Source organism: Dama dama, chromosome 32 (genome assembly GCF_033118175.1).
Source record: "Dama dama isolate Ldn47 chromosome 32, ASM3311817v1, whole genome shotgun sequence".
Classification (NCBI taxonomy): Eukaryota; Metazoa; Chordata; class Mammalia; order Artiodactyla; family Cervidae; genus Dama; species Dama dama.
Window position 1 is genome coordinate 24,932,994 of NC_083712.1, and position 23,724 is coordinate 24,956,717.

General features: G+C 38.3%; 1 non-coding gene across 1 annotated transcript; it reads right to left on the reverse strand.

The window, feature by feature from the left end:
* Positions 1–205: 205 nt before the first annotated feature.
* Positions 206–276, reverse strand: TRNAG-GCC (transfer RNA glycine (anticodon GCC)). The gene has a single exon. It is a non-coding gene; the product is annotated as a tRNA-Gly (tRNA).
* Between the last annotated feature and the right edge of the window lie 23,448 nt (positions 277–23,724).

Below are 23,724 nucleotides of genomic sequence, written 5' to 3' on the forward strand. Positions count from 1 at the left end.
CTTGTCATATCAACATTCTCCACCTGAAAAATTTCTCTTCTAAAAATGCTTGCTTTTATTTGTAAGATTTTTTTTTGTTTAGTTGCTAAGTCATGTCCAACTGTTTTGTGACCCCATGGACTGTAGCCGCGCCAGGTACCTCTGTCCATGGAATTCTCCAGAAAAGAATGCTGGAGTGGGCTGCCATTTCCTTATCCAGAGGATCTTCCCAACCCAGGGATTGAACCCAGGTCTCCTGCATGGCAGGCAGGTTCTTTACCACTGAGCCACTTGGGAAGCTCCCTATTTGTAAGAAATCTAATGGTATAGTAGTTGTATTATTCAAAGTCAGACTTTTAAAGTAGAAGTAAAATCTATACCTTTTTTGAGTTGAATTGTGTTATTTTAATAAACTTCTTATTTGGGAATAGTTTTTAGATTGACAGAAAGTTTGCAAAGATGGTACAGAGGGTTCTTGTATACTCTGTACTTCGTGCCCCAATAATTAACATATTACATTGCTGTGGTTCATTATTCAAAACAAGAAACTGAGGTTGGCACATTCATTAGTTTCCTAAGGTGGCTGTAACAAATTGCTACAACCGTGGTAGCTTAAAACAACAGACATTTAGTCTCTCAGTTCTGGAGGCCAGAAATTCAAAATCAAGCGGTCCCTTGGGCCATACTTCCTCTGAAAACTTAACAGGGGATTTTGCTCTTGGCTTCTCCTAGTTTCTAGTAGTTGTTGGGATTCCTTGGATTTCTGGCTCCAATCTCCAATCCCCGCCTCCATGATCACACTGCCACCTCCCCTTCTGTGTCTCTCTGTGTTTCATTTGTCATTGGAATTAGAATGTGCCAGATAGAGTGGAATGATCTTATAAGATCCTTAATTACATTTGCAGAGATACTTTTTCCAAAGACGGTAACATTCACAGGCTCTGGGGATTAGGCCCGGGACATCTCTTTAGAAGGAGCCACCGTTCATCCCACTACATTATAAATTACTAACTAAACTTCAAAAAATTGTTTCATCAATGTCATTTTCCCACTCCAGGATCCAGTGCAGAGCACCAATGTGTTCAGTTGTCATATCTCCCCCATCTCCTTGTGTCTGTGACAGTTCCCTGGACTTGCCTTGTTTTTCATGACCTGAAGAGTCTTGAGGCGTATTGGCCAGCTATCCCATAAACCAACCCCTTCACTCCAATCTGGGTTTGTTTGAAGTCTTTCTCATGATTAGACTGGGTTTATAGATCTGGGGAGAAAAACACTTCAGCGATTAAATGCTTTTCTCATCGCATCGTATCAGGAGTATATGATATCCACATGACATCACTGGGAATGTTAACTTTTATCACTTAAGGTAGTTTTTGCTAGGTTTTCCCACTCTGGCATTACTTTCTTCCTTCCCCTTTTCTGTTCTGTGGAATTGAGTCACTAGGTCTAGCCCATGGTGGGTAGGGGGATGGGGGCAGGGAGTAGGGATTAAGCTTCACCTCTTAAGAAAAATAACTACGTATATTATTTGGTATTTTTCTGCAACTTCTCCCCCATTTATTTTCATTTATTCATATCAGTATAGATGCATATATATTAACTTCATACTTTGGGTTATAATACAATGTTAATGTTATCTATTTTGTCCCTTAAATCAGGAGTCCCGAACCTCTGGGATTGAATGCCTGATGATCTGAGGTAGAACTGATGTAATAATAATAGAAACAAATGTACAATAAATGTAATGCACTTGAATCATCCCAAAACCATCCCCTGCCCCCAGTCAGTGGAAAAAATATCTTCCACGAAACCAGTCCTTGCTGCCAAAAAGGTTGAGGACCGCTGCCTTAATTTGTCTCTGCTGCAGCCACTGGGAATTCTTTCAGATTGGCTCCTGTGTTCTTTTGACAGACCCCCATTCTTTTGGGCTTTTTTGAACATGACTTGACTCTCTGATACTACAAACTGTCCCAGGCTTAATCTTGCATTTGTGGCTTCCTTTTTAAAGCCAAATAAAATATTAACTATTCAAGCGTTTGGTTGTCTATTTGGAATGAGGAAGTGCACTTGCCTTTTAAAGCCCCTTGGACTCTAATAAGTAAAAATAGCGGCACGGTTTCATAAAGTGATGATTAGACAAACAGCCAAGTTAAAGAGTTATGTGAGATAAGTAACCGCTTTTCTTACAATTAAAATGCTCATGCCTCAAGCAGAAGACAGGGATATAACACTGAATTCTAATAACAGAGTGAGGAATCTTTGACCCCAGCACAACCTCAGCTGAGAGCGTCAGTTCCCTCATGGTGCAAACCTCGCTTGGCTGTAGGCTTACTGCTCCCTCCTCACTGGGTTTTAACTTTCCTCAGTGTTTGTAAATGCAGTGATGCTGTTCTCTCATAAAATCACCAACTGAATAATACATTGTTTTCATATAAGAGTTTTGGCCCTGGAGACCCTAGAAAATTTTAGAGTAGCTACAGGTCATGTACCCCAGAAATGTGAAACAGAGCTGCCTGCGGAAGTCTAAGAGAACACACTTGGAATAAATAGCACTATGCAGGATTCCAACTTGTATATTTGTTTATTTTCTCCCTAGAAGAGGAAAGTGAAGAGATAGTTCCCTGATAATTGCTGGCCTTTCTCGGAGGCAGGCTATACTTACAAAATACTGCTTGGTTAACAGCACAAGAAGAGAGGCCACAATTAGGGTACCATAAAGCAATAAGGGCAACTCCAATAACATATGACACTTTACCATTTTCAAAACACACACACACATGCATACACACACATATGTGTGTGTGTGTGTGTGTGTGTGTGTGATTATATATATATATATATATGTATCACCAAATAGCTTGGCCAGATGGGCAAGGAAACTATCCAGTATATTATCTCCACCCCAGGGAAGAGGAAACCTGCAGGAAGACAGGCTGAATGTCTTGGTGCAATCATACTTATTTACTTACAGAGCACAAGGATTCAGGAACCTCTTCTGAATCATTTTATATTAACAACATATGAACAGAAATTCACAAAATGTGCTATGTATCGAAAATGCTCTTTAATGTTATTACGGAACATATGAAGTTAATTCCAATGAGAAATATAAAAACAGCTACTAGTAGTCAGCCTTTTCTTTAAACACAAGTTGCATCTATATGACCCAATGTACTTACCGTCTAATTAACCCAATAGTTTTCCAAAACTTAGTCCGGCATATATCCTTAAAACATCTCAAGGAAATTATGCGTTATTAATGTCAAGGTGGGAAAACATGGTGTTTCTTCCTTTAAAATAAGACATTATTTCAACAATATACATTTTGGAAGATAACAAATTGTAAGATTTTTCAATGGAGAGATATGACATGTGCTCTTTTGTTTTTTGGCATGGAACATTTTTTTAAAGAATGTGTTTTGCCTTGTTATCTCCACAAAAGCACTTAGCAACCTTTCATATTTTCAACATCATTTCCTGACAAGACAAAGAGAACTGTAATATGTGGGTGGCACTCTGAAATAATAATCAGAGGATTGTCATAAAAAAGAACATCATGTCAGCGGTTAGAATGTTCGCCAACTTTTTCTCTGAGAATCAGAAGAAACGCCTTCATGATTATTTATGATATAGAGTGACTTTACTTTTGATATCCAAATGAAGTTGTTAATTCTAAAGGGTAAGTCCTCACCACTAATGGAGTCACTTTTAAAAGGGTCAAGGAAAGAGAAAATAAAGCAGTCGACTTATTTAGGATTTTTTTCCTCTGCTTGTCACATTAGTCTTCTTTTATCTTCTCTTCAGGACAACGGAGATCTAAAACATCCCTGAAAATGAATTGCAGGTAATTCTGAAGAATCAATCTATTTTGATGCTTGGTTTTTAAGGGCAGTTAGGAAATTACTGTCACTAAAACTGTTAATTAATGCTAAAACTGACAATTATTCCATTTCCTCTCCTCATCAAAGTGGGTGAGTGCTTTATTCTCTTTGGATTTTCAGATGATAAAAGCAACAGCATATAAATCTGACTTCACTTCTTTCACTACTGCCATAGACAAAGTGTAAGTGTTGCCATGATACATCTTCCTGCTTCCTCTTACTTCTCATTTATCTGTCTTTATATTTAAAATAGGATTCAAGTAGACAATAGTTGGGTCTTATTTTCTTAATCTATTCTGGTATTTTGTCCTTTCACTGGTATATTTAAACCAATCAAATTTAAAGTTAGTATTGATATAATTGGGTAAATATCTACTACGTTTGAAACTGTTCTACTGCTTTTATTTGTTCTTTTTGTTCCTCCTCTTTTTCTTTGTTGTGTGTATGCTCAGTCATGTCCAACTCTTTGTGACCCCATGGGCTGTAGCCCGCCAGGCTCCTCTGTCCATAGGATTTCCCAGCTAAGAATACCAGAGTGGGTTGCCATTTCCTTCTTCAGAGGATCTTCCTGACCCAGGGATAGAACCCACATCTCCTCCATGAGCAGGTGAATTTTTAACACTGGGAAGCCCCCTTTTCTGTCTTCTCTCATTTTAAGCAGGCACTGTATATGATTTCATCTTACCTCCTCTACTAGCATATTATACTTTTTAAAGATTTCAGCGGTTTCCTTAGAGTAATACATTTTTAATTAAACTATTAATTTTAAATGCCACTTAGGTACCTTATAACAGAATATTCCCCATCATTCCCTTTTATCTCTTATGACATTGCTATTGCAATGGACTGAGTTGTATCTCCTTGAAATTCATATGTTGAAGCCCCAACCCCCAATGTGATAGTACTTGGAGACAGTGCCATTGGGTGATAGATAGATTTAGAAGTCACGGCATCTTCTGGATCTCAAGATGGGGAGAAAAGGAAGAGCAGAAAAGACCAGAGCACCCTTTTTTCCCTCAACCATGTGAGGACACTGCAAGAAGGGAGCTGTCTGCAAGCCAGGAAGAGGGTCCTCAGCCAGAAACTAAACTGTACTGCACCACTGTCTTACACTTACCAGCCTCTAGAAGGTGAGAAATAAACATCCATTGTTTAAGGCACCCGGTCTGAGCAGACTAATACACTATCATTTATTTCATGTACCTATATAATCACAGTGTTGCTATTATTATTACTTTTAATAAAATGTTATCTTTTAGATCAACTAAGAATAAGAAAAGTAAAAGACTTTTGCCTTCCTTTACTTCTCCAGCTCTCTTCCTTTGCTCATGGAGATTCAAGTTTCACACCTATACCATTTTCCTTCTTCTTGTAAACTACTTGGAACCTTTCTTTCAAAGCATATCATCTGTGGCAAGAGAATGTTCCCTGGTTTTGGTTTCAGAGTATTCTACAGTCTTTTCTATTAAACATCTGATTGGACAGTATTTCTGAGAGTCCCACAGACTGTTCAACTGAATGTAACAAGTGGTGATTTCACTGAATTTTCCCTCAACAATTCCCCTAGAAACTATACATTTCTTTCATCTGGACTTGAACTCTCAGATGAGGTTCCTGCAATTGGAAAGTTGAAATAAATAAGGGTTTGAGAGGTGAAAAAAGCAACCAACCAAACAAAAGCAAACAAAAAAATATCATCTGGTGACAGACAGGCCCACTTTTTGTTTGAGAAAGTCTTTATTTTTCCTCCATTTTTGAAGGATAATTTCTCCTCATGGGGAGTTTTTGATTGGTAGAGATTTTTCTTATTTCTTTTTTTCATTGCTCTCTTCACTCCACTCTCTTCTTGCCTGTATGATTTCTATTGCGAATTCTCATCCTTGCTCCTCCCTAAATAAAATATTCTTTCATCTCTGGCTGCCTGCAAGATTTTCTTTTTGTTTTCTGCAGTTTGAATGTGATATCCCTTCATGTAGATTTTTTAAAAATATTTATCCTTCTGGGTGTCTCTGAAGTAACCAGATTTGTGATTTGTTGTCTATCACTAATTTTGAAAAGTTCTCAGCCATCATGACTTCAGTATTTCTTCTGCTCTGTTCTTTCTTCCCCTTCTGGTAATCCAATTAGATGTGTATTATACCTTCTGTAATTGTCCCACAGTCTTTGGAGATTCTCATTTTTTGAATTGTTTTTTCTGTTTTTAGAACATTTCTACTGACATACATTCAGGGTCACTAATTCTTTCCTCACCTGTACCCTATCTGCTCATCAGTCCAGCAAACACGTTCTTTATTTCTGTTGCCATCTTTTTGATTTCTAGAATTTCTTTTTGATTATTTCTTAGTTTGCACTTCTCTGCTGACATTATCCACATGTTTTTACATGTTGTCTATTTTTTTAATTAGAGCCCTTAACATGCTAATCATAATTGCTTTACATTCCCTGTCTACTAATTCCAAAATGTGTCATTCTAAATCTGATTCTTATGTTTATTTTGTCTCTTCAGATTGCTTTTATTTGGCATGCCTTGTAATGTTTTTAATTAGAAGAGATGAATTAAGTAACAGGGATTGGGCTTTAGTGTGAGGATTTATGGTAGGATGGCTAGGAATTGAGCTATGTTTAGTGTTTACTGTAGCCATGGATGCCAGAGACTTCAAATTACTCTAGTGCCTTTTGTGTGTGCTATCGCTGCCTTTGTGTTTCCTTAAGTACTCCTCAGATAGAATCTGTCTCTCAGCCCTTTAATCTGTAATCCACTGTTACTTTACTGGGGTCCTGTGTGCAGGTGTGGAGGGTGTGAAGCATTCTAAAATCTCATGGTTAAATCTCAGTGATGTAGCTGGTGTCTATTCCTGACCATCACAGATGTTTCTTGGCTTTTCCTCCCTTTCTCAATGGCAGTACATGAAGTCTAGAGGGGGCTGGAGCTGAGGTATCTTTTCTTCCTGTGGATTCTGGACCTTTGCTATAGAGAAGGCTCCAGGTGTATTTTGAAAGGATTACTCTTCCCCTCCCCACCCCCCATCCCGAGCCATACGAGGTTCTCCCTCAGCCTTGCGTCAGGAGATCCCAGTGGGGTTTTATGTTGCACCTGGAGTGTCGGGGCTCCCAAAGATCAGGGCCCCCAGGAGTGTCCCCTCTCACATCATTCCACACTCCTCCTCTGTGCTGTGCTTAGCTGCTCAGTCATGTTTGACTCTTTGCAACCCCAGGGACTATAGCCCACCAGGCTCCCCTCTCCATGGGGATTCTTCAGGCAAGAATACTAGAGTGGACTGCCCATTCCAGGGGATCTTCCTAACCCAGGGATCGAACCCAGGTCTCCTGCATCGCAACACCTGAATTCTATATGGATTCTTTACCATCTGAGCCTAGAACCTTAGAAACATTACCAATTAAGTGTTCCTGCAAGTTTTTGCCTCCTACTGCTTCTGCTCCAAGAAAGCTGGGCTTGGCTGTGATTCTATGCGCCTGCCTATGATTCTGTGTATTCACCATCTCTCCAGATTTCAGGATGGTTGTTTGCTGTGTGACCTCAGGTCTCTGCTAGATCCAAGAAAAGTCGCTAATGTTCAATTTATTAGGCTTCCTGCTTTATGGACAGAGTGATAACTACCAAGCTCTTTATGTAACAGGAAGTCTCTAGATTTAGCAATACAACATTTCTACTCAATAATTTCCTCACTCAGGACAGTCCCTGGAATGTATCATTCTCTTATTGAAGACCAAAGGTATACAGGACTAACAGTGAGAGAGCCAACTCTTATACATTTAGGCAGCCCTAGCTTTAAATTCTTGAAAACAAATATTTAGCCATTCTCTTATATCAAGGGGAATTATTTCAATTGAAGAATTCATCTGAACAGCTTATTTCTGAAATTACTAATAGCCATTAATAGAAATCTGGACTACTGGCAGATCAAATGTCAACTGATTTATTCTTCACAGTATACTATAGAATGGAGTTTAGGAAACTTGATGGCCTAGATGTTACCTATACTATATTTGTATACAGTATGTGTATGCGTGTGTGTTCTCCCCTTTAGTAATTTCAGATCCATTTTCCAGTCTTCTCTACTCTCCTGTGTGCCCTGGGAACCTGATCCAGGTAGACAAAATCAAAATGCTGCCTTGTTTTCTGGCTTCTGGTTGTATTCATTAAAGGCTGAGAACTCAGATGGAGGGAAAGGAACGGCATTGAGACACTAGTTCTCCCAATTCATCTCCCAAGTGTCACCTCCAGTTGAATACAGCTCTGAGAGTTCACAGCTCCTTCCCATCATTGACCTTTCCATATGGCTCTCTCCCCTTTAGCGTTTTCAACTATTTCCCCTTGCTGTCCCTTCATGTCTGGGGTTATAAAATCCAGCTACTTCTTGTCTGACTTCCAGGTAAATTTTCAGTATTTGAGGCAGAAACATACACAACCCAGGATATATTTGCGCAGTAACGCCATCCACACAGTTCCTTTAATTTCTCCCCACTTGTTTTCAGTACTATATTAGTTTGTCTAAAGGAAAGAAGGCTTTGTGTCTTGGCAGCTCCAAAAGTAACATTTACACAGAAAAGGTAATTGCCTAGTTAAACACCTCACATTTCCAAGCCAGAACTAGCAACTCTGCTCTTGTTTCCAGGAGGCAATCAATGCTATCAGCCTTTTATTTGCTGAAAATTCCTTCCAAATTCTAGCAGTGTAATCAGACCTACTTTAGATGTTACTGTGAATTTGGCATTTATTTTTATATTAATAGATATTCTACTGGAAAGTTAGGAGAAGATGTTAGGCAGTTTTTTAAAACCATATTTAAAAAACCACTTAAGCAACAACAAAAACAGAAAATTTAAAAGATGAATGCTAAATTAGTACGGGCTTCCCAGGAGGCACTATTGGTAAAGAATCTGCCTGCCAATGCAGGAGATGTAAGAGACACAGGTTCAATTACTGAGTCAGGAAGATCCTCTGGAAGAGGAAATAGCAATCCATCCCAGTATTCTTGCCTGGAGAAGTCCATGGACAGAGGAGCCTGGAGGGCTATAATCCATGCGGTTGCGAACACACATGACTGAGTGTGCACACAAACACACACATTAAATACTATCTATTATTAAATATTTATTACTAAATAAACCAAAATTATCTTACCCTCCCACATGAGGCTCAACAGAGAATGACACTAGCCACTTATCTGTGCTCTGCTTTGAGCTAAACTACATAGGAACCCACGAACATTCCTAATCTCTGACCATGTTTTGTTACCTTCCATTAGGATTCCCTAAGCTTCAGCTCCACCTACTGAAATTCTATACTTTATTCAATGATTATCATGAATAGCAACTTCTATATGGATCATATTCTACCTTTTGAGAAGACAATCTTTCTCCCTCTTTTGAACAATCAGATATTATTTATTTCTCTCGTCTTTCCATAGTACACACATACACACGCACAGTCAACTCTCACTATTTGCTATAGTGACGTAAGTTCTACAAAGATGTTATAAACACTGAAATTAACAAATACTGAGCTTTCTGGGGAAATACAGGGTTAATGACAATGACAGCAAGTCACTGGTCACATTTTGTCATCATTTTGATTGACACATAACCTTTTCTATTATGCTTCTGTTTAAACACCTTATTGAACATATATTTTGATTCATTAACTGAACTTATACTCAACAGCACTAGAGCTTCATTCCTGAATAAAGATCATCTATCACACAGTAGTTTCGCCATAAGACATATCACAGCCTCCTTGCACTTAGAAACGCTTGACAACTCTGCAGCATAACACCTGGGGACCATTTTAAACAATTAAGCCGCTATCAAAAAGCACCAAAATGCAAAAAATACAGTACTAAATGGATTGTTAAAAGGACACTTGCTTACAGAGTAAAAGCTGACACAAGAAGGCAGAGTGTCTCCGTGTTCAACCTCAGCTGGGAACGTACGTATCAAGCTACTCAAACATCACTATACACATCTGCGAATGACTACAAAACACCACAATTACTGATTCTGGTACTACGGATACATTTTAGCGATCAGGCAAATTTGCAAATATGAAATCTGCAAATAATGAGGGTAGACATGTGTGTTTATTAGGCACACATGTGAATAAAGGAGAAGACTCTCAATACGGAAAGAAGATTAAAAAGTAAACTGATGTTTACAACGTGGTATAAAATGTGCAGAAGGAAAGTTCATGTCACTATGAGGTCTCATAGTGAGGGTATCTGGTGAAGCATCAAGGTTCAGGAAAGGTTCCTGGAAAAAAGTAACTCATAAGCTGCATTCAGGACAGTTACAATAGATATCTTAACTGTTGTATTCCATAGCATCTAGTATAGTACCTGGGTACATTCATTGTAAGTAAACAGTAAGGATAAATCTTTGGTTATCAAGTGCCACTTAGGTTATTCAGAAACATAAGAGAAAAAAAAATACTTTGCTTCGCTTCAGATGTACAGTCGCTCCTAAAATGTCAGAACCCCGTTTCAGTCACTGTCATCACCGGAGCATACGCTTTCCTATGGCACAGACGTCACACATGATGACATCAGGCATGGCTAAATGCAGACCAGCAGAGCACCAACAAGACTGACAGCAGCCAAAATCCAAGGAGCCTCGTATGTCATGCAAAAGGAAAGCAGACTGAGGAGGAGTCATGAGAGAACAGGAGGCTAATCAGTTGCGGCATCCTAAAATCGAGGTTGACGCTTCACAATGAAGGCAGTGGTAAATATTTGAAAGAGTCCAGGAAGTAAGAAGAATGGAAAACATCCATTGGATTTCACAGCTAGAAGGTCGTTGTTGACCTCTGCAGGACCAATTCCAGGAGAGAACCGGAGGTACAAACCAGAATGCAATGCACTGAAGAGTCAGATTAACGTTGTTTGTGGGATTTGTTTTCTAACTCCAGTTACACTGGCCATTTTCAGCTTTTCAAACATGTCAGGCTGCCTCTGGATAAAGGTCTTAATGTTCTCTGCCTTTTCTTGATCTGTTAATTCCTTCTTAGATTTAATTGTCTCAGATGTTACTTCCTCTGCAATGTCTTCCCTGAATATGACAAGCCATCCACCATATTGGATCTTTCTGCACACATTCACATTACACCCTACCACTGATTCTCATTCCATGTCTACATGATGATTTGAATAATGCCTGCTACCACTTCCCACCACTAGATAAAGATTGGAACCATGCCTTGTTTTCCTGACAAGGAAATCCCCAGCACCTAATGACATTTCTAGTATGTGATTTTTACTCAACTAATAACTATTGACATATTCCATATAAGATTAAAAATTCATTGAATGTATTCACCCATTTTGTTTCTCTGCCAAGCCTTGCACATGCAAGTGCTCATTAAATATGTTCAAACAAACAATAGTTAAACTGAAATGAAAAAAACAATAGAATATACTTAGAAAGTCACATGGCATCTAGAATCTTCCCATAATACTGCATGTCTGTTTTGTTCATCACTATATACCCACTGCCTAGAATGATGCCTAACACAATATTTTTTTGTTGTTGAATTAATAAGCAAATGATTAAATTAATGTAAAGTTATCATGAATCATGATCCAATCTATACCTTAAGTTTACAAACAAGGCAAATTTCAAAAAATTACAACAAACAGCAGCTTCTATGATGATTCTAAAAGGCAAGATCATTCAAAGGAAATTCTGACTCATATTGTACCTACAGCATGAGGAAGAAAATAAATAGATACTTATAGAAATTTGTGTGGCAGGAATTTCCTGGCAGTGCTGTGGTTAGAATTCAAACAGTTATGAACAATAAGGGTAAGAGTTGTACATTATTAAGAACACATATGGAAAAAAGTATGGCTATCATTAAGATATGTTAAAGCCAGAGAAAAGGAGAAATATAAAGAACAAAATGTAGAAAAGAGTAAAGGATTTTAGATTATACATATATGGAGCTGTAAGAAACATAAAATTGTTTAAAGTCATGCATTAGCATAGAGCTTAAGATAGTCAACCCCGGTAGCCACTAAGTAAATGCAAATTAAAAGCACAATAAGATATTACTACATGCCCACTACAATGGCTAAAAGAATAAGACTGACATCAGCAAGCACTGGTTAAACTATGGAGCAACTGAAACTCCTATATATGGTGGAAATGTAAGACAATACAATCACTTTAGAAACGATTTGTCAGTTTCTTAAAAAATTAAACATTAACTTACATTATGACCCACCTTACGGCAGAGCATTTACATAAGAGAAATCCAAATTTATGTCTACAAAATGATTTTTACTTGAAAGTTCACACACCTTTATTTATAGTGGCCTCAAACAAAAAACAGCTCAAACAACCATCAATAGGTCAGCAGATAAACAAATTATGGCATGCAATGAAATGAGCCTCAAAAAATAAAACAGAAATGGACTGCATATACATTCCATAGCATGGATATGCCTCAAAAATATTTAAGTGGAAGAAGCTATAATAAAAGACTACATCCTGCATGGTTCCATTTATATGAAGTTCTGGAACAGGTTAGACTAAATTATTGTAATAGAAATTAGATCAGGGTTGCCTGGGGTGATTTTAAGATCAAAGCTATATACATAAGTTTATAAACTTATCATTAAGCAAGGGCAAAAAAAATGTTTTCAAGTGATAGAAATGTTCAATAGCTAACATGTGATGGTGGCTACAGGGAACATACATTTAGTTAAATTTATTTCACTGTATATTTTAAATGAGTGAATTTAAAAATGAAATCACTACACTGCACACTTGAAACGAAGACAATTTTGTATATCAACTATATTTCAATTTTTAAAAATAGTATTAAAAAGTAATTTAACAACTAAGTAGTTGATAAAATCTCCCAGGATTCTGGAAGAGATAGCTAAAAAAAAAGAAAGGGCGCATTAATTTTACTGTATGAAAACTATATCCCAAGGAATTTTTTTAAATTTTATCTTTTAAATTTATCATTTAATACATTTTAAAATATATTCAATTTTAAAAAATATATTTACATATCACTGTTGATGGGATTTTCATATAACAGTTTTTCCACATTTTTTAATTTTAGTAAATTTTTTTAAATTTTATGTAATTTTTAAAGGTTTCTCTGCATTTACAGTTATTACAAAATATTGGCTGTATTTCCCCACGTTGTGCTATACATCCTTGAGCCTCTCTTACACCCAAGGGTTTGTACTTCTCACGCTCCCACACCTACATTGCTCCTCCCTGTTCTCACTGGTAACAACCAGTGAGTCTACTTCTGTTTTGTTACATTCATTATTTTGCTGTATTTTTAAAATTCCATGTCTTAGTGATATTATACAGTATTTGTCTTTCTCTGTCTGATTTATACCTAGTACAATGCCCTCCAAATCCTCCTATAGTGCTGCAAATGGCAAGACTTCATTTTTTATGACTGAGGAGAATTCCATTACATGTATATGTATATGTATGTGTATGTGTGTGTGTGTGTGTGTGTGTGTGTGTGTGTGTGTATACATATATATACCGCATCTTCTTTATCTATTCATCTGTTGATGGACACTTAGGGTGTCTCCACATTAGGCAATTGTAAATAATGTCCTTGGGTGCATGTATTTTAAATCACATATTAACTGAAAATGGAGAGAAAAGAGAAATCCTCACACTATTTTGTTTCTACTCTTACTATTAAGGGACATTTAATATATTTAACATCTATGGAAAAGAATAAACGTTCTACAAGAGGATTGCACAGAAGTATCTAGTTCTTCTAAACGAGTTCAAGTTTTAAAACACAGAAATTCTACCCCATGTATTTTAGGGTCAAAAATTTTCCAAAAGCAGAATACATTCAAATAATTTAAGCCATGCTATGGACTGAATTCTGTGCCCCCCAAATTCCTACGTTGAAGCCCTAACCTCTAAAGTGACTATTTCAACATGAAGCCTTTATATTTAGAAGTAATCAAGGTCATAAGAGTATGGCCCTGATCCAGCACACTTAGTGTCCTTATAAGAAGAGACACCAGAGAGCTTGCTCCCTTTCTTTGCCACATGAGGATGCAGCAAGGTGGCCATCTGCAGGCCAGTATGAGGCCTCTTCCCAAATAGAAACTCTGCTGGACCCTCCCAGGCTCCAGAACAATGAGAAAATAGATTTCTGCTATTTAAGCCACCTAGTTTATAACATTTTGTTAAGGAAGTCTGAGCAGAGTAATACAAACTGAAACTGCTTAATTATAGGGTACCAGATGGCTAACAGAATCTCTGGCAGGGCAAGGAAACCAATTTTGGTTGCCCCTCACAGGCTTCCCAGGTGGCGCTTGTGGTAAAGAACCCACCCGACCAAGCAGGAGACCCAAGAGATGCAAGTTCGACCCCCGGGTCAGGAAGATCCCCTGAAGGAAGGCATGGAGACCCACTCCACTATTCTTGCCTGGAGAACCCCATGGACAGAGGAGCCTGGCAGGCAACCATCCATCAGATTGCAAAGAGTTGGACTGAAGTGACTTCACACACAAGATTCTGCCACTTAAACCTCTACTAGAGCATCCCAGAGAAACAAAAATCTCTCCAGCATGCTACCCCCGTGTGGCCACTGCCTCAGTTACATCCTTTAATTCTTCCAAGTCTCCCATGGGGGTATCTGCCAGGCAGAGCCCAAGTGGGCTAGCCCACAGAATCCACCCCACCAATGTGCCCAGAGCCCTGTTCGTAAGACTTCTGAGCTGCTTTCAGAACACTTCAAGCAGTTCTTCAAGAAAAAACTGAAGAAAAACTGCAAATATTCTATAGCTGAAAAGGGGACCAAAGAATCAGACCAATGAACCGGATGTTCTTTTGCCAAATTTCAAAGAAGCCTGTTAAAAAGATAATTTTTGAGCCTTCAATGGAAAAGTATAATACTCAGTGAAGACAGTTTTATCACCAACTAGATATCTGAAAATGGTATGACTGACTGATCTCAGAATGATATTGAAGATTCTCCCATATTATAAATTGCACAGAATTGGGACTTGAGACAAGTCCAAAAAGGAAAGTCTTTCATTGATTTATAGCATCCTAAAAGGAAACTTCTAGATACCTGCCGGGAGAAATATTTTTTTAAAATGAACACACACACGTATACACATCAGCTTGTCAAGTTCGCAAATGACAGAGTACAGAGACATAGGTTAGAGATCGCCTCTGACATTAAATCTTTTTCCTGCTACTTTAACTGGTAGACTTCACTTTTGCTCCACTACCCTCATACCCCCCACCTTGAAACATGTTAAGAGTGCTGGGAGGAAAAGATCACTTCCACAATGTATCTGCTTGATCTTAGCCAATTCATTTCACCTCTGTGGACCTCTGGCTTACCATCTGAACACAAGGATCATTTCCAAGGACATTTCAGCTCTCAATCCCCGTGATTCTTATGAAACCTCTTGGGTTTGGCAACATTTTTGTTTTTCCTGAGAAAATAGTTTTAATCTCTGCTTACCTATGAGTTTTATGAGATCATCCTACTGATATGTTACCGAGCATTTGGAAATTGTTGATTACAAAGGACAAATAATAAAGTATCTTGCCTGAAACATCTTTGCTCAAGACCCCAACTCACAACACTGTGCCTCTTAGTATACCCAGGGAATGGTTTAAAAACAAAAATCAAACAAAATCCTGGAGAAAGGACAAAGAATGAGGGAGATTAAAAATTGTGTTTGGATTCTTCTAGTGAATAGCCTACACCTGGAACATTTTAACAATAAGGATCATCTTTAAATTATGTTGTATGTTCTCTGTGATTGAAACACCAGAGAAGACTTAAACTAAAATAACTCTAATGACAATGGAAGAAATTCTGGTAATGTCTCAGGCTGTGTCCATGGCTGGCATGAGAAAGTGTCATCATTCAGTTTTCCCTTCTTTCTCACTACAATCCTCATCACAATAAATGCTGTCTAGATATTTAACGAAAAGTGCATACTCCACTGACATACTGAGCTCTCTGCAATTAGATCCACTGGCTATTTTTATTTCTTCATTTTACAGCTTTCCAAAAGCCAACTCACCTATGACAGGTGGAGTTTTGAAACCAGTAAAGTGGTAGATCATATGGCAAGCGGCATTAACCATGAGTAATTTACATCTTAATATCAGGTAAACAACAATAATTAGAAAATTTTATTAGGGGTGATAAAGTGAGAACAGAGTTGTTTTTAGTTTCAGTTCCATTTCACAGATTCCAAATCTTGAGGGTCTAGTAAACACAATCCCCTTTAATCATCTCTGCATGAGCACAATCATGCTAGTTTCAAAGCTAACTAACACCTATCGTCCACTTTATTTGTTTAAATGACGTATTTCACTCTCAGACTCATTGTGAGGTGTTGATAAGCCTATATTCATAGCCCAACAGAGTCTAGACACTGAGAGGAAATTAATCAGAACAAGTAGAAATGCTGAATTCTCAATTTCAATTCCAAAATTAAAACCACTTACCCACAGTTTATATTCTGTATATCTGTACACTTTTTGGCAAAATACTTTATTCGGTAGTCCCCTCTTAGCCGGGGGGGGGACACATTTCAAGACTCCAGCAGATGCTTAAAACGATGAACCGTATCAAACCATATATGTTCTATGTTTCTTGTTATACATACATACCTATGATAGAGCTTAATTTATAAATCAGGTACAATAAGAGATTAACAATAATAACCAATAATAATATAGGCTATAATATCCTGTAATAAAAGTTCTTTGAATGTGTGTATCTGAGCAGGACCCTGTGAGACTTTCCCAGAAGAGACCCCACCCATGTCCTGTGCCTGCCTTGTGCTACAGAGAAACTCTACTCAAAGAATAAAATTAATCAGAGGAATGAGAAAATGCAGGAAGAAAGGAAAACAGTCAAGCAAGTCAAAATACTACTACTTTAGCCATTAAAATCAAGGACCTTTTAGTTCTTCCTCAAGGGCTAGAGCATAGTCTCTGCCATATCCTTTGAACTGTTTTGCAGATGCTGAACCCCACACCAGGTGGGAAAACTTAACTGTATCTGCCCACAACCAGGCAGACCCATGTTGCATGGAACCAGGTTGACGGTGTTGACTCCTGATGACCTGACCACCAACCAATCAGAAGAACGTGCACCAGCTGACGTCGCACGGCTTGTTGAACACTTTAAGACAGGGCATTACCTCCTCCAGGACAGGACACAGTCTTGACCACAGCAGCCCGCTGTGGCCCCCTTTGCCCGGCAAAGCAGTCAAGCTATTTCTTTCTACTTCACCCAAAACCCTTGTCTCTGCGTTTCTGTTCAGCACCAGTGAACAGAGGCTGAGCTTCAGCAATTCACTGTCTCTCTCGAAATATTTTATTTTACAAGGGTAATGCTTTTTTCATCTTAATTAAGCAGTTAAGCAGTTGTATAACTTGCAGTCTGAGGCGCGACAGCAAAGCTAGCACAAATTTCTTGTTCTTTCTTTGCAGTTTTAAGAATAAAACATTTGTTCTTACCGTAGGTCTTAGCAACTTCCTCGTAGGACTTCTCTCTTTCTTAAGTAACCTTTTCACTTAGAGGAAGCACTTCACGACTTCTCTTTGGCATACCCAAAAACTCTAGACTTTTGGCGCCATTATGAAGTAAATAAGGGTCTTTTGAACATAAACCCTGCCGATATTAAGGCCGCGGGTCTGACGACCAAGCTGACTGGTAAGTGACTAATGGTTGGGGTCTGCTGAAGAAAGGGAGGAGTCACGGCTGAGCCAGACCACGCGAGGTTTCGTCCGGCGAGATTTCATCATCCTTTACTCAGAAGGATGTGAATACACGTGTGAATTGTTCTTTTCTGATGGGATAGACCAGGGTTGACTGTGGGTAACTGAAACTGTGGATGAAGGGATGCTGCTGGAAAACAAGTAAAGATCCCTGTGCAAAGACTGACAAAACTCTCTCTTAAAGGCCACTTGGTTTCTCAGATTCTCAAAGGGAAGAAATAATGGATATTATTTAATAACAGAGAATTTCTAGGCTTAGGGCTGTGCGTTTGTGAAGAACCCCAACTCATATTTCCATGGACCAAAAGGGCCCCTTTCCCACCAACATGTGAAGCAGTGGGGGGTGTGACCTCACTTGAAACACCAAGTATGTTCTCTGATCGAGCATAAAAAAGGCCCTTGACATCCTTTTCCCCAGAACGCTGCACATGTTGGTGGAAGGTCTCTCCTTTACCGAAGCACGCTCAAACTGTAGAGTCCCTCGCTGCATGACCCGCTCTTTCTATTCTGCTGAGGCCAAAATGTGTCAAATGGACAGATGGCTCTGCCAGAGACAGTCAGATTTTGTCAAACCAAGAAAATTAAAGCCAGGCCCTGTCATAAAAACACAGCTTATGGGTCTGCCGGATGCACCAGCGAAACCCGTCTCGTTCACAGCTGCACTCCCTCCTGGCATTTCAACGTTGGCCAAATGTTGATTCGAAGCATAACTGACTCTGAAATCTCACAAGCAACCTCTGCTTCAGCCGACACAGCCGACTGCTTTTGGGTAAGTGGTGTTTGTCAACCCCCAGTCTGAATTGCTGATCATAAAACATGAGATAATGAACCACAATTAGCTCCAGAAGAGAAGTTCCAGTCGTCTGATTTTGTCTTTTCCTGGTTTTTTTTTTTTTTTTTTGTCCCTTGGGAAAAATAGGAATTCTTTACTTCATCTTTCATCATGTTTTAGTATTTTTATAGGGGAGAGGGTCTATAGTTTCTAAACTGGTTTGGTTTTCAGGTAGAATTAGAATTCTAGTATTATCATTAATAGTGTGATTCTGCAAGTTAATTTATGATGGTTAAGAATTCCCCACTGAAGAAAATAAAGATCAGATACATCAGAACAGAGCCAGATATTCAGGGGAGCTATACTGTCTGGAGCATTTCCTTCTTAGGTGTTTCTGGTTTCCCTTTGTCCTGCGGTATCTAATGTCTGTCTGACGTCCTCTGAAGGCTTATGGGTGAGCTCTGGATGGATTGTAAGGTTTCTGCATAAATCTCGGAATTCTTCATTTCCTCTGCATAGGTATTCCAAAGAGCAGATGGCTTGGAAATTACTGTATCACAAAGTAAGAAAATAGAAATGACCTTTCTTGTGCAATTACTAGTCATCATTTGATGTCAGCTGATTTGAAAGTAGCAAAATGGTTGCATCTACCTTGGGTCATAACTCAGTTTCCAGACAAACCATATATTGCCTGAGAAGTAAAACCTACATTGATACTCCTGTATATGAGACAAGATTTTCTAGAAAGAAAAGAAATGATCAGTTTTTTAAGTATCATTTTAACTATTTCCACCTGTGTTTACCTTTTGCTTCAGGCCAAAAGGTTAATTTTGATTCAATCTTCCAGATCATTGAAAAATTGTGTTCATAATTATTGTTTTATTCTTCCTCTTTTTTATATATAAACCCTAACCCCTAGTTTCAATGAGGCTTGGTTATTTATTAAGTAATCAACTGCTGGTATGGAAAAAGATTGGCCCTTACAGTCTGAAACTATGAACGTACTATAATTTGCTAGAATTTAGTATGAACACAAGTATATGCCTGTCAAATTAAACAGCGATTAAATTACTGTAGGGATGGAACAGGAAATAAAAAACATACTTCAAGTATCTCTCAGAGTTCATTCTTCCAATAATGATTCCCTTTAATTAATTGGTTAGGTGTTTACTTAAGTCATTTCTTTAAATCTCAAGGCAGAAGCAACCATCTATGCTTTATTTGTTTTCCCAAATGCAAGTTGATTTGAACTGAAAATTTAAAGGTGAAATAAAGCTGTCAAACCTATTTTATGATAATTTGCAATTAACATAAATTAAATGAGTACTACAGAACTTTGAGGTTCAGCTATTACTGAGAATTGTATTACTTATATATTTGCTGGTTTTCCTTTTGTTTCTAATCTTTAAGTAACTTACTCTGTATCCTTTTTGTCTTTTTTTCAGCCTGTTGAAATAAAACTAAATATCTGTTTTGAAAACTTACTTGCTGTGAATTTAAAGCTACCCAGCTATTACACAATGTCTCTTTTCTCTACACTTTTCCTTTTAATTCTCTCAAGGCATCTACGTAATTATTCATTTGACCTTGAAGTTTTGACAACTTTTACTTGTTATGAGCCCATGAATTCAAGATCCAGAAAAATGGTCATTACCTTTACATTACATTCAAGCACATTATAGAAACAGAAGTGGTGGTAAATATAATACACCAAAAGTTATGGGCTTTCTACTGAAGGGGCCCAGACAGCATCCGGTAAAGCACAGGAAGGGAAAAGAACCTTGAAGTAGGCATAGATGCAAAGAAAATATGTAAGTTCTGATCTATGGAAGGGGAAGGAACTAGCAAGGACATAACCTGATTTTATAGCCTGAGCATTTAAGGTGTGGAAGACAAAGCAGAACTGTGATTTGTAGCTACCACAAAGCATACCTTTGCTGCTAATATCTGGCATCTTAACTCCCTTACTTGGAAAACATTTTCTGTACTTCAGATTTGTTGTATTTCCATGTTATTGCCAATTGAGTAGATTGTCTATTAACCTACTAAGAAAATGCTCTAATTTTTTTTTTTTTTTCCAGTGAGCTGTTGAAGAAGTAACAAAGTGTTTTTAGTTCTCTGGTTTATTTAACAGAGTCAACGATTAAAATATTCATGCCAGAAGTCACTGTATAACACACGGAGCTCTGTGACAACCTAGAAGGGTGGGATAGTTGGAGGGAGGTTCAAGAGGGAGGGAACATAGATACGCTTATGGTTGATTCATGTTGTAGGGCAGAAACCAATGCAGCATTGTAAAACAATTATCCTCCAATTAAAAATAAATTTTAAAAAATCACCTTATAAAGTATGGAAACCAACAGAATTCCAGTCACCCTAGGAAACTGGGTGGTGGTCTCTGCAGGTTTTGTGCATGTGTGTGAACTCCGTGGTGTCCAACTCTTTGCGACCCCATGGATTGTAACCCACCAGGTTTATCTGTCCATGGGATTTCCCAGGCAAGAATACTGGAGGGCCTTGCCATTTCTTTCTCCATGGGATCTTCATGACCCAGGGATTGAACCCATGTCTCCTGCATTGGCAGGCAGATTCTTTACCATTGAGCCACCTGGGAAGCCCTCTGCGTAGTTTTCAAACAAGTTTTTTTAGCAGCTTGGAGCCTTTTTTCCAACTGAAATCACACATGGGACTCTAGTGTACAGAAGTGATAAAAAATAAGGTCAAGGCCTACCCCATTCTTCTCCAGGGCTTGTAATGAACCCTCTACACACACACACACACACACACACACACACACACACAGTGTGTGTTCCCTGATGAGATCCAAGGGGCTCAATTTGAAAATAACCCTACTAAGTGATCTCTCAAGATGTCTTCCAGCCACTAATACTTTTTCCTAAGGTGCTACTAAGGCTAAAAAAATAATACTGTCCATTTTTAAGATTAAAGGACAGACAGTACTTGGTGCTAGAGAAGACTCTTGAGATACCCTTGGACAGCAAGGAGATACAACCAGTCAGTCCTAGAGGAAATCAACCCTGAATATTCATTGGAAGGATTGATGCTAAAGCTCCAATACTTTGGCCGCCTGATGTGAAGAGCTGATTTATTGGAAAAGACCCTGATGCTGGGAAAGATTGAGGGTAGGAGGAGAAGGGGGCAACAGAGGATGAGATAGTTGGATGGTATCACCGACTCGATGACATGAGCTTGAGCAAACTCCAGGGAGTGGTGAAGGACAGGGAAGCCTGACAAGCAATCTAAGAGGTCACAAAAAGTTTGACACAACTTAGCAACTGAACAATAAAAGCTTTTCATGTGTAATTTTATTTTGTCATTGTCAATGTTAGTTTCCTCTCTGAAGGCACAATCCAATGGTCCACACTCTGGAGTCAGACTGCCTGATTCCAAAACTTAACTGGATGTTCACTAACTGGATGCCCTTGAAGAAATTACTTAACATGTCTGGGCCTGTTTGTCCTAATCGATAAAGTGGTTTAATAAATGTAATGCCTTCCTAAAGTTTTTGTTTTAAATTTGTTAATACAAACAGAAACTTTAAAACAGAGCCTGGCATATAGTAAACACTCAATAAGTGTAGCTAGTATTATTCAGTTCAATAAACAAAGTACCTAAAATGAACAAGGCACTAAGAGTTTTAGACAGTAAAGAGAATCAATAATACAAAATCCTAATCCACACAAAATTTTCAACATTCGTAGAAAACCCATGTGAGGGCTTAACTTATAAGCACTTAGGGAGCTGAAGAAGAGTTTCTAAGTCTTATGAGGCTCAAGATACTCAAAATATCCATTAATTTATTTTGACCAAACTGAAAGAGAAGAAGACATATACAAGATGCTAAATGTAATTCCAGGGTGCATTTCATTAGTAATGACAGGCAAGAGCTTAACTGCTCCTGGGCGGTGGACTCTGATACACTAGAATATAGAATAGGAGCCTTCTGCGTTCTCTCCACAAGCCTGTCAACAGGACCTGTATGAGCTCACAGAAATGCTGTCAGCCTGCTGCACCAAAGCATAGAGCAAGAAAAAGAAAAACAAATAGATCCTGCCTGCAAAGTGTGGTTTAGCTGGTAAGAATTCAAAGTAGTGCAGTCAGTTTCGAAGAGTTTGGTGCTTTCTTAAAAAAAAAAAAAAAAAAAAAAAACTGAGTGTACTCTTACCATACATTTCATCAATCACACTCAGCAATAAAGTCATAATTTTTTTTAAATGAAGAAAGATGAATGATTACATAACAAGTGTTTTTATATATACAATGGAATATTATTCAGTCTTTTAAAAAAGGAAATCCTGCCACTTACAGCAACATGAATGAACCTGGAAAACATTATGCTAAGGGAAATAGTAAAATAAACCAGACAGAGAAAGATAAACACTGTACGATTTCACTTATATGTCTAATCTAAAAAAGTCAAGCTCACAGAACCAGAGAGTAAGTATAACAGTGGTTGCCAGGGGTGGGAGTAGGGAAGGGGTGGTGGTAGAGAGAAGTTGGTTAAAAATTATAATTTATCAGTTATGAGATTAATAAACTCTGGGGATCTAATATACCATGCAGTAACTGTAGTTAATGATATTATTAATTCAATATATGTTAATGATAAAGTTAATTCAAGTATACTTGAAGTATACTTCAAGTTGGCTAAGAGCAAATCTGAAGTGCTCTTACCACGCATAGAAATGTAAGTATGTGAAGTGATGTATATGTTTATTAACATAACTGGTAATTATTTCATACTGTATATGCATATTAAATTATCACATTGTACACTCTAAATATATTTAATTTTTATTTGTCAGTTGTACATCATTAAGATGGGTTGGGGGACAAAAGGGAATTTTACCATCTCAACCCTGCCCATTAGAGAACCATGGCTAATGAATGTTGAGCTGTCATCAACCTCCCTAGGCTGATCAGTCCATCTCCCAAGAAGGGGAGCAAGTAAGGAGACCGGTTCTCAAGGGGGTGAGAAAGGACCAATGGGGGAAAGAAAGGGTTTAAATAAAGAGAGTGCTTTGGGTTCATACAATCACAGGGAAGCCACACTGTCCTGAGAGTCACAGTCTTAAACAGTGAAGAATCATCAAGTTCAAGAGGCCTCCAATAGAAAACAGTAGGAAGGCGACAGGAACAACTTCTCAACACTTCCACTATGGACTAAAGGTAATGGCAGCAAGTCCTTTGTGACCTCAGGTGGAAAGTAGAGAGAGGAAGAGAAACATCCTCCATGCCATCTCTAACACACACACACACACACCAAAAGTGCCTTGCAGGGGGCATCACAGAGCTCTC